Source organism: Prosopis cineraria, unplaced genomic scaffold (genome assembly GCF_029017545.1).
Source record: "Prosopis cineraria cultivar Desert tree isolate PC_DT_omini unplaced genomic scaffold, ASM2901754v1 PC657, whole genome shotgun sequence".
In the NCBI taxonomy this organism is placed as follows: domain Eukaryota; kingdom Viridiplantae; phylum Streptophyta; class Magnoliopsida; order Fabales; family Fabaceae; genus Prosopis; species Prosopis cineraria.
In genome coordinates, this window is record NW_026555982.1 from 13,650 (window position 1) to 27,560 (window position 13,911).

Below are 13,911 nucleotides of genomic sequence, written 5' to 3' on the forward strand. Positions count from 1 at the left end.
TCATCTCCTCTTAGTTCATGTTACTCTAACCTCTTGTTAAATTTCATTAGCTCAATGTATAATAGGTTTAGGATATCATATGCTACAAAAATATAAAAGAATATAATGTGAGGAATCATTTTGTTAAGTTGCTTACATTTGACATTAATAGATATTATTCTTGCAAGAGATATACTGTGGAATATTTTAGTGGTTAATATGTTTGCAGAAGTGATATGGATAGTGATTTATTCTAGGACTTGTATACAAACTGAATTCCTTAAAGTTGTATTTTGATGGGTATGTCTGAATTTAAAATATATGTATTTAAAATTATTTGATTGGGTAATTCAAATAAAAAAGGTTATTACTATTATGTAAAGTTTTCAAAGGTGCATATGGAGATTTTAAATGGAAAGTGTTTAGAAAATATTTCATATTGAGAGGCCATGGTCTCCTTTAGTCCCCCTATCAAGAATATCAAGAATTTGGGTAATGGAAGAGGCGATCGGAGGCAATTATAGGGGTGAAAACATTGGAATCCGAGGTGATGAAAGAGATAAAGAGATAAGGGTTTGGAGTCTTTACCCACATAGTTCATTTTTGGCTATTCGGTGAATGAAAAAGATAAGTTTTTGAAGTCTTAGAGTCAAGATCAAGCTACTACTCGCTGACGTCCAATGTCAATATCCTCTAAAGATAAACTTCTTACCGTCAGGGGTTATGGTTTCCTAGTCAAACATGAAGAAGAAGATGATATCATTAACATGTGGAAAGCTTACTTTTTGAAAAGAAATTCAGAGGATGAAGCTACTCAGAAGAATGATAGGTCTAATGAAGACGAATCACATGAAGATAACTGCCATGAGGGTAAATGGCCTAAACTCCGTGCCATGATTAAAGAATATACATCTTGGTATAAGCTATGGATGAACTCTATGATTGTGAAACTATTGGGGGCTAACTTTCTGAAGCATATCATAAGAGACAGAATTATTCGCATATGGAAACCTTAAGGGGAGATCAAGTTTATTCTGATAAGTAATGGTTATTTCATTGTCTCTTTTATGAACAAGGAGGATCGAGATTATTTATGAGGGCCTATGGATGATTGATGACCACTATTTCTTAGTACAGAAATGGCAACTTAATTTCAATCCTTGGAAAGAGGATACAATGCAAAATTGCTGCATGGGTTAGACTAATAGATCTTCCATTAAAACTTTACAATGCTGAGTCACTTAGAAGAATTAGTAACATGATAGGAAGAATTATTCGAGTTGATTGGTCTACTTCAATACATGACAAAGGATGATTTGCTCAACTTTGTGTTGAGATTGATTTGCAGAAGCCATTACTCCCATTCTTTGATTGGTGTAGTGAAGATAGACCCATAGCATAGGAGGGTCTCCATATGATTTGTTTCTCATGTAGGAAGTACGGCCATACACAAGACCACTACTTGGATAATAAAGATGAATAATAGGTTCATGATCCCAAAAGGCCTACGTTGCCATTGATATAACATATAAAGGCTAGATCAGTAAACATAGCTTGGAAAGGGGTGCTAACATGTATAATTGTTCATGATGATTTTTGGGGCAATTTAAACAAAGAGAAATCTTAAGGATTGGTGCAAAAAGGTAGGCCGAAGAACAAAAAAAAATCACTACATGATATGCTACCGAAGAATCTGCATGGAGCTACGTTGGTTCAGGATAATAATAGAGGATCATATGAGAAGGATATTTGGAGGGTGAAGGAAGGGGATAAAAATAGAAAGGAAGACCTTGGTCAGCATGCGTTTGGTCAAGATTTGGAGCCAAATAAATCTAATTGAACTATGGTTAGAGAAAAGAGGAAAAATTCAAATAAACCTAAAATGAAAGGGAAGGAGAATCACTTAGGTACTGGTGAGAGAAATAAAGAGAAGCATATAGTGGGCCTAAGTCTTAAGCCCATCTTGACTTCCAACACCTTTGATGCCCTTCAATATGGGCTACTACCTTTCAATAATAATTTGGATCCAAGCATTAGTGACACTGTTAATAACTCTATGTTTATAGATATAAGTTATACAGTTATTACTCTGAATGAGCTAGCAGACGTTAGTCGAACATTTGCAGGTGACTTACCTTCACGAGGAAAAATTGATGAGATGGAAGCCATGCATGAACACCCTTTGATTGAAGCTATGACTATAAATGATGCAATCATGGATAATGACTTAAGTGTAGGAGAGGATAAATCCCACTAACAATCCTAACTAGTTTTATGATTATACAACTCTGGAATTCAAGAGGGACTGGCAGTAAGAGCTTTTCTTCCCTAATCCAAGAGAAGAAGTCTCATTATAAGGTTGACTTCTTAACTATTCTTGAAAATCACTAAGGATACTATAGCAAGAAGAGTAGTATCTTTGGGATTTCAATACAGTGAGGTTGTAGATGCCAATGATTATGACGGTGGAATTTAGTGTCTTTGGAATGCTTATGGGAAGAAGATTCATGTTTTAGAATCTAACTTCCAATTTATTCATTTTTGTATTAAGAAGATAATAGGTACTTATTGGTTTCTTATGGTGATTTTTGCCAGCCCCAACCCTTCTATTCGTAATGGTCTTTAGCGTGATCTAACAAGAATACATACCTCCTATCCTAGACCCTAGATTGTTGGAGGAGATTTTAATGCTACCCTCTATGACCATGAATGTAAATCTCAAGCTCATTGCAGATTATCTAGTGATAAGGCTTTTGTTGGTTAGTTTAATGGGATTGACTTAATTGATTTAGGTTTTAGTGGCCCATGCTTTACGTGGTCTCGTGGGGACACAGCTGCTAGACTTGACAAATTCATTTGTAATTAAAGTTGGGTTTCCTTATTTCTTAATGCTACAGTGACACATGTCCCATACTTTAAATCTGATCACAAGCTTCTCTTTCTTAATCTTAACATTGGTGAAAGGTCGAGGAGAAGAAATCGGCCTTTTCATTTTATTGCCTCTTGGGTCCTTCACGATCACTTTGATGATTTTTATTAGACGTGAATGGAAGGAAGATCTAGATTGGTGCTTGAATATTTCTAAGTTTGCAAGTGCTTGTTCAAGGTGGAATAAAACAACCTTTAGGAATATTAATGCATGTAAGATGCAGATTATGAGACATCTGGATGGTATTATTTGGGCACTTGACTGTAGAGGAGACGTGAGTAGACTTGAGGAATTACAACTCTCTCTTTGAAAGAAGCTTGAAGAAATTTTGATTCAGGATTCTCTTTTGTGGGCACAAAAAGCTAGAGTTGAGTAGAACTTGCATGGGGATCATAATACCAAAATTTTTCACTCACATACAAACAAGCGACGTAAGATCAACAAGATCAATGCTGTTTGTAATGAACAGGGAGATTAGATGTATGACACTAATGAAATTAAGCTGTTTGCCACTTCTTACTTTTCCAATCTTTTCGTTGATAAGGTTAGTTATCATCCACCTCTTGATTGCTCTATTTATTATCCCAATATAGATGATATTTTTCCTCATCTTTGCGGTAGACCTGCTAATGATGAGGAAGTTAAGGATGCGCTATTTAGTATTGGCCCTCTCAAGGCCCCGAGGATGGATGGTTTTAATAGTCTATTTTTCCAAAACCAACGAGCAACTGTTGGTAAGACTATAGTCAAATTTGTTCAGGCTATTTTTGAGAATCTCAGGAGGATTGAGAAAGTTAATAAAACTAATACTTGTGCTTATCCCAAGGAAAGAGACTCTAAAATCCTTCCAGGATCTTCATCCTATTAGTTTGTGCAATGTCATCTATAAGATGATTAAGAAGATTACTGTGAATCATTTAAAGAACTTTTTACTCCAGGTTATCTCCCCTAATCAATGTAGTTTTTTTCCCAAGAGAAATAGTATGGATAATATTATTGTAGTCCAAGAAATTATTCACTCTATGCACGATATGAGAACTAAGACAGGCTTTATGGCTGTAAAAATTGAACTTGAGAAAGCCTATGACAGAGTAAATAGTAATTTTCTTACAGCCTCTTTGAAGGAGCTAAACCTTCTAAAAAATTTTATAAATATCATATTTTATAGTGTTTCTACTGCTATTATGCAGCTACTCTGGAATGGAGATAAAGCTGATGAATTTGACATTTGTAGGGGAGTAAGGAAGGGTGATCCCATCTTTCCATATTTATTTATTATCTGCATGGAAAAACTAGCAGACTTAATTTAGATGAAGATGATGTCTACTGAATGGAGACCTATTTACCTTATTAAGACAGGTCCGCCTATCTTTCATATTTTCTTTACTGATGATATTATGCTTTTTGTTAAAGCATCAATCCAATAAGCATAAACTATAAGTGAGTGCTTGCATAAGCTCTATAATAGTTCTAGGTTAAATGTTGTCGCACCCGAAAAATGCGATGCGGATGGCGAGTGAGCAGAGGTCCCGAGCTTCGTGGCAAGAACCGAATGAACGAGGAGTTGCCACTAAGATTTTGAGAAAAATCTCAGGAAACCATTTAAAGTAGGATGAGGGTGGTCTGCAAAATTAAAGAATAGGTTCAGGAGTCGGTTGAGTGTGGGGAAGTTGTTAGGCACCCTACAATACCCATTCATCAGAAAGATTACTTGAAGTTTGTTGTGCTATATTAATATAATTTTAAAATTATTTTAATTATTCCTTTTATATTCATGTGTTTGATATAAAAATGATAAGAATTAAGTGATAAATATTTATTTATTTATGAGGGAGGACTTGACTCAAAATCTGAATCTGAGGTCTACGTATCCTGTGATAGAGATCAAAGTCCATGTAGTTCAGGCTTAAAAGTTGTTGGTAAAAATATTTTCTTTTGAAGAGAAATTAATTAAAAATAATTCACCACTTTACAAGTAAAACAATTTTTGAAAGTTTGATATGTGTGTTTTAAATTGCAAAAAATAATTTAATTTTAACTATTTTCACAATTTTTGAATTTTTGGAATAAAGAAAGAAAAGATTTTAATATTATTATTTTTTATATTTTATGATTGAGAATTTTAACTGTTATACCTGTAGAGCCCTATTGGTTCATACGAAAATATAATTATTATAAGTATTCGTGGAGATTTTAAAATCTCACACGATAAAAGAATTTAACAATTTAATTTATTTATATTTTTAAGTGTTAGTAATTTTTGTTTAAGTATGTATGTATGTTTTTAAAGAATTTTAATCATCATACCTGCAAAGCCTTTTAGCTTATACGGTAATATAATTATCCTAAATATCTGTGGAGATTCTAAAATCTCATACAATACAGGAATTAAATTAGAAAATGTGATTATAATTCAAATTTATTAATTCAATTAATTAAAATCATAAAAACATTTATTATTTTATTTACAAAATTCATTTATTTATTTACCATATAAATTATGAATCATGATATCTGCGAGGATTTATTATCCTACATGATAATGTGATTAATTTAAGTCTTTACGAATATTCTTAAAATCTCACATGAGACTTAAATAAATTATAAGATTAATTCTCATACCTGCAAAATTTTATTAACTTACACGGTATGAAATCATTCTAAATGCCTATGGAGATCCTTAAAAGCTTACACAACAAATAGGTAATCGAAATATTTACATTTGAAATCAGTGCATAATATTATGGTTGGCTAAACAATTCATGCAATAAAGGTAATGGAAAGAATAGGAAGAAATAAACTATTTTTATAATTCACTATTCTTTTGACTTGAAGATATATTTTAAAAAAGAATCTAGATTTGGCATAAACTTTTAACAGGATTATAACCATGATAGATATGGCTTCAAATCACAATCATCTCACAAATTATCAACAATATTATCACAGGCTCTCTCTTTTTTTATTTTGTCTATCACCTCTTAGATATGTTCTAAATGAAAACATTCGATTCCTGAACCTTTAATGCCTAAACACATTCAGATCAGTCCATACTCTTAATAGTTATCAATATATATGCATGTGTGTTTATCAATGAATCTATATCACGGGAGATAACTTTAAATTATTTGATTTAAGCTATGGTTCGTTCTTCTTCTACTCTGGGCTAGCTTGAACTATCTTGAAAGCTTCCTATACATAAAGCTCGGCCACACTCCACTGTCTTTTTTTTTTTTTTTTTGAAAAATCTAGCTCTTAGTTCCCCTATGTTCACGTGGTTTAGTACAGCTTCATCTTCCTTGCGTCAAACTAGTCTCTATTTATCATTTTTAGATTCAGATCCTCTTTGAAGATCAACACTGAATCCCTCTTAGTCTCTCTCCCTCTCGATCTCTCCTTCTTGGTCTCTCTCTCCTTCATGCTGCGTCTATTTTCCTTCTTTTTCTGTCTCTTGCTGCTCTCTTTTTTTTGTTTTTGCCCAGTTTCTATTCAGGCCTTCCTCTCTCGGTCTCGTGCTCTGTTTCTTGTCCGTTTCCTCTCTATTTTCGTGCTCCATCTTGAACGCTATCTACGCTCTGTTTTTTCTTTGTTTTTCTATCTCCGTGCTCCCTCTTCTCTTCCTCAGCTTTTCTCTTCTTCTTTTTCTAGTTTTCTGCATCTCTCGTCTCCAGTGTTCCTTCCTTTCCAGACTTCTCTTCTCTCTGTCTCTTTATCTCTGTTTCTCCCTCCTTCTTTCTCTTTTTTTTTTTTGAAAAACTCGTCTCTCGATGCCTTCTCTTCATCTCTGTCTAGGCTTCTTGTGCTCTTTTCTCCCTCTCCTCCAGTTTCGGTCCTTCTTCCTCAATGCTCTTTTTTTTCTTTGTTGTACTCTATTTTTGCTTCAATTTTCTCTTGCTCTTTCCTTCCTCTCGTCTGTGCTCTCTCGTTCACTCCGTCTCTGTTTTTTTTCTTCCCTATCTCTCTCTTTTGCCACTGCTGCATTTGTGCCTATGCTCTCCTTCTCCTTTTCGTCCAATCTTTTCTCTGCCCCTCTCTTATTCTTCATCTCTGTTCAAGCTTCTCTCATCTCCTATACTCAGTCTCCTTCTCGGTTTTCTCCTCTATTTCTTGTGCTCTTTTTCTCCTTCTTTTCTCTATTTTTTTCTTCTCTCCTCTGTGCCTCTTGTCTCTAGTTTTTGTTCTCTCCTATCTATTTTTTTTCGTTCTCTTTTGTGCTCTGTTTCTCTACATGACATAGCGTTTTTGGTCTTCTCAGTCTGTAGATCTATTTTTTCCATTTCTGCATTTTTCTGTGCTCGTTTTCAGCTGGCGTGTGAGTGCTACGTTTCTGCTATGTTTCTTCTCACTTTTTCCCTGCTATTCTGTCTGCTTTCTCTATTATTCCATTTGCTGTATGAGTACTTTCCTCTGTGTTTTCATCTGCTACATGCATGCATACGTCCCTAGTTTTGTTTCTTTTCTCCTACTGGCCAAAAGCGTGTGTGCACGTGTTTCGGTTGCTTGTTGCTCCTTCTGCTCTATTTTGCTTCTTCTGCGCCTGGCCAAAAGTGTGTGTGTGTGTTCGTGTTCTGATTGATGTGTTTCGCGTGTTTTGTTGCTGCATGTTTCTGTTTCTTTTGTTTTTTTAGCTATTCTTTGATGCCTTTTTTATTAATTAGATTAAGGGAGAGAAAAGAAAAGACTAATTTTAAAACATATATTTTTAAATAAAAAATAAAAGATTTAAGAAGAGAATTTAAAAATAGTTGAGTCTCAAAAAAATTGATTCCCAATATTTTTAAATGGTTGGGGTAATTTGGGAGAGATTTTAAAAAAAATTAAGCAAGATTTTTTTTTATTTTGTTAAATTATTTTTTTAAAATATAATCCTAAAAAAGGATTAAATTTTATTTTTATATTTTTTTTATATTTTTTAATTATTTATTATTAAATTTAAAAAATGTTTGGATAAAATACGGTGTTCACAAACGTTAATCTTGCTAAGACTAGGATTTATTTCTCTCCTAACATGCATCACTCTAAATGTTTGAAAATTAGTGACTTTTTAGGTTTCACTCAGACTGAGGATCTTGAGAGATATCTTAGGGTCCAATTACACTATCAAAGGGTCACTAATAACACTTTTAAAGAGGTGGTTGATAAGGTCAAAGCTAAGCTGGATAGCTAGAAAGCTAATTCTATTTCTCTCACTCTTATTTCTTTTGTTACTAGTGCCATACCAGCTTACATGATGCAAACTTCATCTCTCCCAATTAGTACTTGTGGCAAGCTAGATAAATGTAATAGAAATTTCTACTGGGGTAGTACAAGGAATGGTAAGAAGATCCCCCTTGTTGCTTGGAGTAATGTGCCTTTGCCTAAGGAAAGAGGAGGCCTGGGTTTTTGACAAGCCCGACTTTAGAATAAAGCTTTACTAATGAAGCTTGGCTGGTCTATGGTGACAAAGCGTGATGATTTTTAGGTAAAGTGGCTTGAAATAAATACAATTGGGGTGATGACTTGTTCCCTTGAATTAATCTCAAAAAACCTGGATCAAATTTAGGGTCTGGAATCAAACAAACATGGAATAAAGTCATAGATGGTTTGGATCTTAACCGAAGTAATGTGGTTGTTCACTGGAAATAGGAGAGAAATGGCTTATTTTCTATCAAATCGGCTTATACCTCTCTTTAAAATGATGATGGTGTGGCTAATCCCATTTGGGCTTAGATATGGAAATTGAAAATCCTAGAGAGATGTCGGAAATTTCTATGGCTTGCTTCACAAGATAGCCTACTCACAAACTCAGCACGAAAACAGTGAGGTCTTTGTGAAGATAATCTTTGCCCGCTTTGTTGTTCCCAACTGGAGGATATCATACATACTCTTAGAGATTGTGAATATACTTATCAATTGTGGAAATGTATTCTTCCGACGGTTGTTTGGCGAAACTTTTTTGGATTAGAACTCTATGACTGGATAAAGTGGAATCTCTCTCTGAGGCAAAAGAATATAAATGATGATTGGGAAGCGTTATTTGCTGTTATTAGCTGTTGGACATAGAAGCACAGGAATCTTGCTATCTTTGAAAGAAGCAAGATCAATAATGAAACTGCCATCTCGAGTGCCAGAGCTATAGTTGGAAGCTTGAAAGAAGCTCGTCTGAAGCTTGACAGGCAGTACACGACTCATACCGTAAGTGCCCACTGGAGACCTCCAGATTCTGATTGGGTGAAATGTAATATTAATTATGCTTATTCCCACTAGAGCTTTTCAGTAGCTTGTGGCGGCCTTCTGCAAGACTCACAAGGTCGCTTCTTATGTGCATTTTGCTGCAAAATGGAGGAAGGTGATGCTCTTACTACTGAAATATGGGCCTATATTCACAAGTTGAGGCATGCATGGGATGCGAGATTTAGAAAAATTGAGCTTGAAAGTGATTCAACTGAGACCATTGCTTTAATACAAAATGGGTGTGGCTGGGAGCATTTTGATTATGGAGTAATTATGGAGATCACCTCTTTACTTCAAACAGAATGGGATGACAGTGTACGAGTAATTAGCAAGAACACAAATGCTAGTGCTAATTATCTCACAAAGATGGGACTTAGTATGATGCCAGGGATCACGTTTATGCTTCGCACACCGCATGAGCTACTTGCTATGTTATCCAGGGATGCTATAAATGTTACTGAGGATATAGGCTAAGTTGTTGTTGTTGATATAGGCTAAGTTGCCTCGGTTTCGTCTTTTTATTAAAAAAAGAAAAGAAAATATTTCATATTATAAAGGAATTAAAATAAAATTTAAATCTATAAATTTTTAAGTTCCTAAATAAGAGACCAAATATAAATTCAAATCCAAATCCATATATATATATATATATATATAAATTTAAACATAGCACAACAGTATTGAGTATTGATTGTTTAGGATTACTTCCTCTTAATTTTATGCTGAAATTGAAGATTGGAGTTGAGGAAACCGAAGGCATATAAGTATAAGACATGACTTATCCCTTTTTATTCTATTTTTTTACTCTTATTTATAAGTTACAACATTAATTTTATATCATAATTTTTTTTACCCTCCATTAAATATTGGTAAAAAATATATTATTTAAAAATATATATTTAATTAGTATAAAATTATAATTTTATTAACTTTTGAGATATGGTTGACAAATTTTATGATTTTTTTTTTAATTTTATCAAACCTTGTCAAAAGTATCCATCCAGCAACCCAACATCATTATCGTAACGTCAGATTGGCTTCTGGAGCATGTTGAAATGTTCAAAATTTGGCTCGTTCTCTACGGAATGGTCTTTTTTTTTTTTTAGTGTAACTATAATTATAATATACATAAACACGAATTAAAAAATGAACCCATACAATACCAGGAAAAAAAATTATTTATTTATTTAAAATAATTAAACTTATTATATAATTATTTAAAAATTTCATATGCCAGTCACTGTCATATTTCAATTAAAGAATTGGATAACAAATTATATAAAAAAAGGTGTTTAATTCTGCTAAATTTCCAATAGTATAATGTGAAGTCAGGTCAATACTACTCCATAGTCATTAGTCAAATACGATGAACTCAGGCACCCGAAGTATTTAATTTAAAAAATAATAATCATTTAATTTTTATAATTTTAACTTGATTATAATTTAATCTTTAAACATTAATTTTATGTAATTTTGTCCCTATATTTTTTATTTGATTGAAATTAAATACCTGAACTTTTATTTGGTTATTGGTATAACTTGGTCAATATAATTATAGTAATTCTTTTTGCCCAGAATAATTTTAACATTTTTAAAAGATTAGTCTATAAATTTTAAGAAATAGTTTTAATATGGTACAACTTAGTTACCATAATTTTAGCATTAAGTTTCGAAAGATGCTTAGTTCAACTGATTGAGAAAGTTAAATCAATTTATTTTGACGTTTCAAGTTTAAGTTCCTGTAATATACAATCGTATTAAATAAGTATCATGACATCATTAGCGTATTATTGTGTGTAAGTAGTAAGGACTCTCATCACTTACACAAATAATTAAATATTTGATTCTAATACTTATGTATGTATTAATTTAGTTGAAAGGTAATTTATGCTGTCGGAGGAGTTTACTTATTATGCTATCAAAAACATAATAGGGATGAGTTGCACCATATAAAGTTGTAAAATTTATAAATTTAAGTAAACTTATGATAGGAATATAAATTCAAACGTAAATTCATAAGAATTTATATTTATTAATAAATAGCCATTAAAAATATATAATTAAATGATTGAAATATAAAATATAATTATTATTTTCTTTAAATATATTTTAAATACAAATAATTGAAACCAAATCCATTTATATTGATAGATTGTTATGCTTAATATAGAAATTTTAAAATAAGGCAACTTATTTTTATATTTCTTATTTTCTCTTTTATTAATGTTAGTTTTTGATTTTTGATTTTTATTTTTATTTGAAGATCTTACTACTTTTATATACCTAATTTTACAAAGTATATATTGCCTCAGTTTTAAATTATAAGTTAATTCGAGAGATGATTATGCATAATAATAAAACACAATCATGACACTTTATAAATTTATTTTTTTAAAATAAAATTATAAATTTTTAAAAATGCCTCCTCTACAAACTTAATCATTACTACGTTTCAATATCATCACAATTTTTTCTCCATTTAAAGGGTGATATTTAAAAAAAATTATGAAACCTTATTTTTTCTAATTGTGTTATTTTTTTGCATAATGAAATTTCTCTAAAATTATTTAAAATTTGAGATGGAGGAAGTACTTTGAGTTCCTCAACTCGATAAAAAATCTACAAATTTAACAAGTTTAATTAAATTTACATTAAGTTTATAAATGAGTAACACAAATTTTTAAAATAGAAACATAAAAACAATAAACTCAAGAAATTAACTCAAGAGTCTGAGAACAATAATATGCTAAATTAAAATTTAGAAATTGAGTTTTAATTGAATTAATATTATGATAATAAAATGATTATTAGTATTATTATTATTTTATTGTCAAAGTTAGACCGTGGACCAATCTTCGACCGAGTCCGTTTGCAGGTCATCCCAGTTGCTCGGGTGATATCCGCACACCATTTTTTAAATATCGTATCTTAAAAAGCAAGACAAGTTCTTGCCCTTTGCATGCTCCACATTTTGCAATTCACAAAGCTCTATTGAATGTCGTTGTATTCATAGCAATCTCTTTCCATGTCATTTTCATGTACTCGTTCAACTTTGCTAGCTAAGTCAAATAATTCGTTTTTTTTTTTTAAACGGTGATGTAGTGTGCTGGTAGCAATAAAGTGGTGTTTGGTTGAACACTTGAACTCAATCTTATGACAATTTTGTTTAATATTACAAAACAAGTAAATTTTAGATAATTTAAAAAATTTTAAAAAGAAATTTATTTTGTAGATATTTTATAAAAATGGAAATATTATTTTACGTTTTGTTACAATAATTAAAGAATTATTATTATTTAGCTATTTTGGGATTTTATTATATCTCAATGTATATTTTTTTATTAAAAAATATTTTTTATTTAGTTATTTGCTTATTTTAAAATTTATGATATTATCTCCATATTTTGTTGACATTTTTTTATATATGGCATCAGATTAATTTTAGAAACTATTTGAAATAGTTTCTCAAAATAATCAATTTTTTGAATCAATATTGATTATTTTTAAAAGTTTAGATAAATATAATAAAAATTTTACTAATATATTTTTTTAAAAAAAGTAAATAATTTTTTCCATGAAAATTTTAAACAGACGTGGCCTTATTTCCTTTTCATTTTGCTTCGGACGCTTAATATTATTTCATTAATAGCCACCATTTAACTTTTTTTATATGTGGAATAATTAAGGTATTGAAAACTAGACTGATTATTGAACCGGTCAAAATAACGGGTTAGTGGTTCAACCTGGTTTAAATCGGGGGTTAACTCGGAGGGCAAACCGATTATAATTAAAATAATATAATTTAAATAAAAAAATATTAATCATGAAAATATTCAATCAAATTCAAGATTAATTTATAATACAAGATACAAATCAACAATAATTATAGAATTACAACCATTCAAAAGTCTAACAATAATAAAATATAACTTTTTAGATATTCATTCTTATAATTACAATTTACAACCTTTCAATCATTAAAAAGTTCAAAACTAATCATCAATAACACTAAAATCATCAACAATAATAGTCATAATTTATAAATGCTAAGTAACAATTAGACGAATGAATAACAACAAAAATGAAAGATTAAAACAATTAAGGCACAATTAATTTAAAAAAATACTGAGTATTTTAAGTTCAAGCTTACAATTAATGCCCTCTATTCAAAGTTCAAACTATAAATAATGAAATCTAGTTTAATTGTCTTGCCCTCCATTGCCTCACTTTTTTAATTTTCAAGTTAAATTTTTTACTTTTTTATTTAGTTTTTATAATTTTTTTAAAAAATAAAAAATTAAAAAAGTGATCTGATTGACCCAACAACCCAACTACCGGGTTATCTCGGGTTGACCTTGGGTTAGTTAGGTCACATTGGGTTAATGGCTGGTCGGTTTAGGTAGAAACCCATATCAAAAAAGAGATTGAGTCACCGATGGGAATAATCCTTTACTCTTTTATGTAATCACACTTTATTTTATTACTGAAACTAATCAAATTTGAAATTCAAATGGAACCAATCGACAAAGTAATTTAAGGAATAGTCATCAACCGTATCTAAAGAATACTCCCTCCATCCCATTACATGAAACATTTTTAGAAGTAATTCAACATTTCAAAATATTAGTCATCTTGATAAAAATAAGGTTTCATTTATTATACTTATTTCAATTTACCCTTCCCTCTTTATTATATTCTCTCTCTATTTAATATTTCACAAATAAAGTTATATTAAATGAAGAATATTTTTAAAAATTTATATTTATATTTTTTTAAAAAAATAAAATTGT